The sequence below is a fragment of the Pantherophis guttatus genome, chromosome 2 (assembly GCF_059756535.1).
Source record: "Pantherophis guttatus breed Tessera chromosome 2, ASM5975653v1, whole genome shotgun sequence".
Classification (NCBI taxonomy): Eukaryota; Metazoa; Chordata; class Lepidosauria; order Squamata; family Colubridae; genus Pantherophis; species Pantherophis guttatus.
Genome location: NC_142064.1, coordinates 51,431,165 through 51,440,421, shown reverse-complemented (window position 1 = coordinate 51,440,421; position 9,257 = coordinate 51,431,165).

The following is a 9,257-nucleotide window of genomic DNA, read 5'->3' as shown; positions in this document are numbered from 1 at the left end:
TTCTGCATGCCCCAGTATGACTCTTTTGCCTTATAATTCAAGATAATTATAATATAGTTATCAGCACAAAAAGGAGTTCCAAAGTAGATAATTAAAATCCATCAGTTTGAGGCTCTTTTCACATCCCAAAATTACAGCAATGCAGAGGCCTGTCACCATCCTCAGGATAATATTGACCAATACGTCGCCTCCTCTATATTTTCATATACTCATTCATTTTTAAAGTCACTGGCTTCACTGTTGCTTGATTTAGAAATTTCTATTTTTATGCAACCTATTTCTTTTTTTCTTTTCTTTTTGCGGGTTTGATTTCCATCCTGGTTTCCTTTCTACGGATTGTGTATCAACTAGTCGGTTTTGATTCTGCTCTGTAGATTGATCTTGTTGGTTTTGTTTTTGTGTCTCATCTTTCTTTTTTGCCCCTTGTATATCCCCTAATTGGTTTCCGTGCTTGTCCTTGACTTGATAGGTCATCACATTAAAGTCAGATGCCACTTCTCTCCGATTTGTAAATAATCCAGCTGGGGTATCCGAAAAATCCAAAGGCAGTTTATCTGGTACAGTCTCTGTAGCTCGGTATTTTCCCTTTATTTCCAACTCCTTCTGCTTATCCTGTATTATACCTGAAGACGTTAAGTTCATTTTCAATCTGTTTTGATAAAATTCTTCCGCTCTTTCAACAGTATTTAACTGGTATCTTTCTCCTTGATATCTCAATATGATACCAACTGGAGCGTCCCACCTGAATAGGATATTTCTCTTTTTTAACTCAGTCACCAGAAAAGCAAATTTCTTCCTTTCCATTAATATCTTAGGTGGGAGTTCTTTGTAAATCCAAATCTTTCTTCCATGCAGTTGCAGATTAGAATTGAAGGAATTTTGCACAATATTATTCCTAATTTCTTGTCTGTAAAATAAATCACTACATCTCTAGGCAATTGCCTTTGCTTGGCAATCCAGGAATTTATTCTGTAAACTCTGTCAATCCTACAAAACACTTCCTCGGGTTGAACCTTTAAAATCCCAGCTAGAAATTCAGAAGATATTTTCCTTAAATCATCTCTGTTATCTTCCTGCAAACCTCTCAGTCTTATCGCATATTCTATGAAATTATATTGTACCATTAAAACCTCTCTTTCAATCCTCTGTTGCAGATTTTCTACATTACCAGACTTTTGATCAGCCTCCGTTTTAGGTTTTTCTTCTGAGCTATTATCCTGAGTGTTTATCAAATCATTTTCAATTTTTTGAGTTCTATTGTCCAATTTATCTTGAGTTTCTTCCATTTTAGACTCTAGTAAATTAGTATTTGTAGCCAACTGTATCATAAATTCTGACAAACCATTAGCCACTTTTAAAATTTTTTGCTCCAAAAAATCAAACTTAGATTTCACCAATTCTTTAATTTCCTGCTTAAATTTTTCAAGATGCTGATTCACAATCTCATCCCTTCTTACAATCTCCTCTAAAAGAAATTCTATTATATTAAAATCAGGTTTCTGAGATTGAAGAGTTAAAACTTGTTCTTTTAAGTCATTAGTGGGGGAATCCCCCCCCCACTACTTGTTTGTTTGGCTTTATAAGTTTCAGTGCCATATTTCCACCCAGGCAAGCTTTGTTAAAAGAAAAAAGACTTCTTTCCAATCAATAACAATATCAAGTCTCCAGGGGAAAAAAAGAGAGAAAAAGACACAGGAGCGAAGTTTTGTCTACAAATGTAGCCAGTGGTGTTTATTCCGCTACATTGTATTAATAGAAAACGGAAGGACTTTCCCTTTCAGCCTCTTCTCCAGCCGCGGCAGACGCCATTTTAAAAGGCTTTTTTTTCTCCCCCTTTCCTTTCCTCTTTTCTCTTAAATAATTTTTTTAGAAGATAAGTAAAATACTTGCGTTTCAATATTACAGGTCCAGCTCACATTTTCTTTTAGTAATCTGTTAATTTCGCAGGCTTGCTCTTCACGCCTGGCTCTGCATTGGCAGAGATCTCCCAAAGCCTGGAGCAGCGGCTGGGGATATGGGGCATCTCATCCGCTCCGTCCCAAAAGTAAAAAAAAAACCTTTGGGGCTCTGCGGAGAGTTCTACCCACCCCTGCCGGCTCTATCTCCGTTTCCTCATGGAAACGGAGTTTTTTCGAGCCGCCATTCTGCTGTGAAGGCAGCTCTAACAGGCAAAGGAAGCTGACGATCCCGAAGGAGCGTCTAGCGGCGGCCAGCAGCAAACCGGAAGTCTATACTTCCCACATTTTGTTGATTGTCACTTTTCATAACACTTTCAGTCAGAATTCTACAGAACACCTTCCCAAGCACATTTAACAAACTGATTCCCCTCTTAGTTTTTGCATTCATTCATTTTGTATAAAGGAGCAAAAATATTGTTCTTTCAGTAATCAGATGTAGATGTAGTCATGAAAGAAGTCTTAAACAAGTGAAATCACTGCTATACAAACAAACCACATCCATCAAACCACACTTTGCATCCCTACCATTTTTCAATGTGTTCACAGAATTTATGACTTTCAATCTTTCTTGGACACTAACATTTCATTTCTATTTTTTACATACCACTATCATTCCTACACAAATCTCTCAAATATTCCTTTTCATCTGGAATCAATTACTCAAGTTTGTGTTTAATTTCATTCACTCTGCTGTAGGGTCCTTATTTAGCCACTTTTCCCCATTTCAAAAACCAATTTTATTTCCATCAAAATCACTCTGCATTTTCTCTGCTTCTTTTATTGTTTCCAGTTTCTGGCTCTCTTAAACATTCTTTACAACTATACTTTTCTCTTTGTGTGTGTGTGTTATCACATCTTTCTGTCATTGTTTTGCAGCAGTTTTGCAAACCTGGCAACTTTAAGATGGGTGGAATTGAATTCGCAGAATTCTCTATCCCCCAAATTACCTAAATACTCTGTTATGTGCATCCATCCTCCTCATCCATAACCTCTTTCAACTTCATCATTCCTGTAAGCATTCCATTCTGGAGTATTCTCTAATATAATTATATTCACCATGTTCAAAGTATATTCTTTTTTTACATCCAATTTTCATTCATTTTGTTCAGAGATTCATAATACTTTCTCATGTAAGATTCATGCTATCTTTTACTGCAATAATTGTATTTTCATTTCTTTTACTATTTCCTGTTTCATTTTTTCCTAATAGTTTTCTCTTGACAGTATCAAATTCATTCCACATTCAACACTTCCCATGACCTTTGTAGGTTTCACTAATTTTCTTAGTCTTTTACCATAAACAATTAAATCAGCTATGTTTTCAATTAAATTCCTTTTTCATTATACACATGACTAGACCAATGCTTCAGATGTATATTCAGAATAGACCTTCTTCTAACCAGATGGTCACTGCTCACAATTTTCATTCATTCTTACATTTTGAAATTACCCCAAACATTTCTGTAATTTCTCATCTTATTATTACCCATTCTTTCATATTGTTTAACTGAATACTTTTAATTCAGATGATGATTATTCAGAATAGTGCACGATTTTTTCCAGAACTCAGTTCTGGTACACTTCAGGGTTGGGATTCAATTTTTTTTTACTACCAGTTCTGTGGGTGTGGCTTGGTGGGCGTGGTATGGCTTGGTGGGTGTGGCAGGGGAAAGATACTGTAAATTCTCCATTTCCTCCCTTTCAGCTGGGACTCGGGAGGCAGAGAATAGATGGTGCAGGGCCAGTCAGAGATGGTATTTACCAGTTCACTGAACTACTCAAAATTTCCGCTACCGGTTCTCCAGAACGGGTCAGAACCTGCTGAGTACCACCTCTGGTACACTTGCATTAGCATCATTCACTGGAATGTCACAAGAAATTATCACCAATCTATGAATTCCTATTTCATACACCTACAACAATCTAGATGATACCATTTCCTATTTTTTAACAAAAATTCAACACTTCATTCATTCATAGCTCATGTTTCTGCATCAACTTTTCTCTACAACACTAGACCATCTTTATTTGAAGCTGACCTCCTCACGTTTTCCTTCAGCTTCACAAACACATAACATACTTATCTTCTTTTTTAAAAATTTCCTTCATTAATTTATGCTCTTTACCATTTCCTCCTTTTACATTCCAAGTTACCTACTTCTGTATGCTACTGTCATCTCCAGATGGGTCTATACGTAAATATAGCCACTCATCATAACTTTGGCCACGTTACATTTTTATTAATACAGAGAAAGTATAGATTAGGTTATCAGCTTAGTCATAACTATGATAAACGTAGTATCCTGGACAATAGGGCAACAGTGGTCAGGGCAATAAGGCACATTTTGGCCAGTGTGTCACAAGTGCAGCTATAGAATTATAAATGCACTGTTGCAAACTAGAATCTGTTACTTTGAGATGAGTTGCAAAAGGTACTTTCACTTGTACCTGATCAACCAGGCAGTATACTGTATGCAGTAAATGCCAGCCCAGAAATTCTTGATATGAAACTTCACAAACAACACTCATATTTTCCCTTCCTCTTGCCTATAGCTTGTTTTTCCTACGCTCATGCCTTCTTTCACAGTTACCTACTAATTAGTCTCCAAGGTCAATTATGGGCAACATTGTTAGAAACAGAGGGAGGTGGAAGCATAGGAGAGGAGGAAAAGAAACGAAAAACAACTAATTTATCTATTTTATAAAAGGCTGTCTTGCCCAAAATGCATGACAGTAAAGATAATACAGTATAGATGTATATGTATATGTGTATGTGTGTGTATGTGTGTGTGTGTGTGTATATATATATATATATAATATATATATTATAATATATATATATATATTATATAGAGAGAGGAATTGACTGATATCCATCTAAAAATGTTGAGATGTTATTTACTAACTGAATGAAATAAAAAGGATTCAAAACATGAACTTGAAATGGAAAAAAGTGGCATTCTCCCTAAGGGATGATAATCTATTTTAGTGTCACAAGGGTGTTAATTGAAGAAGATAGTTGTAATTCACTGGATGTATACAGGTTTAAAGTTTATCGAACAGTTTTCTACAGCAGCTTTCTCTCTTTTATGCATTATTAAATTCATAAAGCACTATGATGAAGAGTCTAGTGAAAGATCAGCCTAGATATTTGTTAATCACTTGGTTGGATCAAGGTAACCTTCCTCACCCAATTGGCTGAGGTCTTTGGAAAAAAGAAAATAAATAGTTGTGAAATATTTTTATTAGGATCTATACAATAATAATATATTGTAACATGTCTTTATCAAGATAAAAAAAAACTACTAAGAGTAAGCAAGTGCTACAAATAATGAGCAAGCTTACAAGTTCTCAAAAACTTTTTGAAGGAGAAAATGCAGAGAATGGGAGAGAAGCAGAAAACTAAATATTAAGTTAGATGTGGTACATGTGTGGTGTGTACTTTAGAGTTTGTCTCATATAAGGATTGTGACAGGTATCAGATTGCATTTCTATTCTGGGATAAAAAGCAAAGTATTTTACTTAGATTAACACATCAACATATATGCATGTTAGTTCTTTTCTTGCAAAAAAAGAAGAGTAAGAAGATAGCTCCTTTTAGCAGTTCTTCTGAAGAACTGTAATCGGTATAAAATACATCATATAGATACATATTTCAGAATAGTAGTGTAATCATATTCAATATTGTTTACTGGGGAAGGAACAGGCAACCCACTCAAAGATGCTGCCGAGAAAACTAAATGGATACTCATAGGGAATCCACAATGTTCACATGCTATGGAAGGTGAGCCCCCAGGATGAGGGATATTGAAGAACCTACTGGGGAAGAATGAGAGTAAGCACAGATAGCACTGGCATTCATCATGTCCCTCGATAATAGCCAGAAGCATATCCAGGAAGACCTGTCCACAGAAAAAAAGTAATTTGCCATTGCTTTTCTGAGAGGGCACAGTGGCTGGAGAATTGCCTTTGGGAGGATCAGGAGACTGAATATTTTGCAAGCTATTGCTATGAACTTAGTTAAGAGAGAATTTCCATAAGCTGGTTTATTTTTATTTATTTTATTTATTTATTTGTCAAGCATATATAAGATAACAGGTAAAACTATAAACATAATTTGAATACATGAAAAGAGTAAGAGTAAAAAGGAATATTAGGACAGGGACGGTAGGCACGCTGGTGCGCTTATGCACGCCCCTTACAGACCTCTTAGGAATGGGGTGAGGTCGACAGTAGACAGTCTAAGGTTAAAGTTTTGGGGGTTTGGGGAAGAAACCACAGAGTCAGGTAGTGCATTCCAGGCATTGACCACTCTGTTACTGAAGTCATATTTTCTGCAATTGAGTTTGGAGTGGTTTACCTTGAGTTTGTATCTACTATTTGTTCGTGTATCGTTGTGGTTGAAGCTGAAGTAGTCATTGACAGGTAAGACATTGTAGCAGATAATTTTATGTACTATGCTTAGGTCAGACCCAAGTCGGCATAGTTCTAAGTTGTCTAAGCCCAAAATTTGAAGTCTGGTGGCATAAGGTATTTTATTGCGGGTAGTGGAATGGAGGACTCTTCTCGTAAAATATCTCTGGACTCTCTCAATTGTATTTATGTCCGATATGCAGTGCGGGTTCCAAAGAGATGAGCTGTATTTGAGAATTGGTCTAGCAAATGTTTTGTATGCTCTAGTTAGTAGTAGTACTAACTACTACTACTACTACTAGTAGTACTAACTAGGTTTAGATTCAGACGTTCATGAATACAAGATAGGAGCAGCTTGAACAGTAAATGGGAATATGTCTGCTCCGAAGTATAAAGTTAAAAGGATCCTAGAACATACTGCTAATATCAGTGCTTCCTGGAGTTAATGAAAAGCTGTTTCAAATCTTACATGGTGATAGAGTTAAGGTACTACATGCTGTTTGTAAATAGGTATAGAAACAGCAGCAAACTGATAGAAAGCAATTCATATTCCAGTACCAAAATGAATACCTCTAAAGAATGCTGAAACTACCGAACCATAACGTTTACCTCACATGCTAGTAAGATAATGCTAATGATTTTGCACACAAGAAATGCTAAATGGAGTCATAAGGGACAGAGGCGTTTGAGATCACATTACTGATATCTGATGGAAATGAAAAAGACAAGAGAGTTCCAAAGAGCATATGTTTTTGCCAATTAAAGAAAGTCTTTTAAGTGTGTTTATCATAATAAAGTCCTTAAAGATATGGATATGCTGGACTCCTCATTTGCTTATTGAAAAAAATTGTACATCGACCAGAATGCAACAGTTAGAATAGGAAGTGACGCAATCAAATAGATCTAAATTTGAAAGTCTGTTAAGGTTGTATATTATCATTCATTTGTATGATATATCATGAGAATTGCTGACTTAGGGAAACAATAGAAATTGGAATGAAAATTGTTGAAAGGAAATATAAACTACATCAGACAAGCTGATGATATGCCATTGATGTCTAGAAATGGGGAAGACTTAAAGAATTTCCTATTGAGAGTGGAAGAAATGAAGCAACTATTGATCTGTTGCTCGATATTGATAGCTCAGTGCAAATAAGGAAATAGTAATAACAACCTTTAGCTTCCTAAACTCAAAGATTTACATAGATAGACACAATAGCCATGAAATAAAAATGTGCACATAATTTGCGAGAAAGACTTGCTAAATTAAACCAAATGGCTCAAAAACATTATATTGATAACAAAGTCACATGTCACCAAAGCCATATTTTCCCATTGTTAATATATATCTTATGAAGCTGGATTATTAGAAAAGATGGACAAAAAATGCCTTTGAACCCTATTATAGAAGAATATTGTTGAAGAAAAGTTGGGCTATAAGAAGACCAAATTATGCATTGCTTCAGGTAAGGCAAAACCAGATTACCTACGAGGAGTACAGTGGTGAAACTGAACCTTAACAGAATTTATTTGGGGCATATAGATAATTTGAAGGTAAGTCATTAGAGAAGGCCCTGATGCTTCGAAAAACAGAAGACAGTTGAAAAAGGAGCTGACAGAAGACAAGATGGTGAGATGTTATCACTAATGGCATTAGAATGTCTCAGAGACCATGCTACTTTTTTTTAACCCCACCATACTTATATATGTGAAAGAATAATTTTATTGGAAAGGAAGCACCTAAGTGCTGCAGCTCTCTGAATATGTTGCTAAAATACTGACTGAATAAACCTTTAGCTGAATTTCAAGGCATCTTTTCTGTACCGCATATTTTTAACCCCCAAGCTGCAGGATTTTATCATTTTCCCCAAAGTTATGCAAAGTTATGCAAATTGATTGATTTCCTTTAATCAACAGTTCTAAGTCAAATTGCTCTAATTATGTTTTTAAGTCCATTTTAGCTGCTTCTCATCTTTGACCTTGTAGATTATTCTGTTTAGCAATGCTTGTTTTAGTACTTTTCTCTACTATTTACAAATGTCTTCTCTGTTTCTTGCATCATCATATGGGAACAATTCAGGGATGGGATTGAAAAATTCCAGCAACTGGTTCTCTGCCCAGTTGCTGGGTGGGCATGGCCATGGGGGCGTGGCCTACTTGGCCTCCTGCACCATGGCAGGGTGCCCTCTTCAGGTCCTGGAGGCTTTCTTTGAGCCTCCAAGAAAGCGAAAACGGCCTTCCCTGGGCTCCAGAGGCCCTCTGAAGGCTGGAAATGGGCCCATTTCTGGACTTCCAGTACTTCTGGTAGACCCATTTTTCACCCTTCCCAGGCTCTAGAGACTTTCCTGGAGCCTCCCTGGGCACCGGAGGCTCACCGGAGGCTGGAAACAGACCCATTTCCGGACTTCTGGTAGGCCCATTTTTCGCCCTCCCAGAGCCTCAGTGTGTGTCCTGCACTTACCTGGCATCCAAAACAGGCTGTGTGGAGGCTCCTGGGAAGGGAAGGGCAGGGTGGGCAGAGTCAGCAGTCCTTGGAACAACCGGTTCGGCAAACCAGATTAAAATTAACATATGGTTCATCCGAACCGGCTGAATTCTATCCCTGGAACAACCCACATAAAGTAAAACCAATTTATTTATGCCTAGGACTGCAGTTCTAATGGCTCAGGATTAAACTGCTCAGCTCAGATCTCAGAGCTTCCATAGGGTGCACCCAATCTTCCTCTCAAGATATAGAATCATAAATGATAGTACTTGTGTATTCCAGCATCTTTTTGAAAGAAGAGCCGTGGTGGCACAGTGTTTAGAAAATAGTATTGCAGCTAATTCTCACCAGCTCAAGATTGACTCAGCCTTCCCTCCTTCCGAGGTTGGTAAAATGGGGGC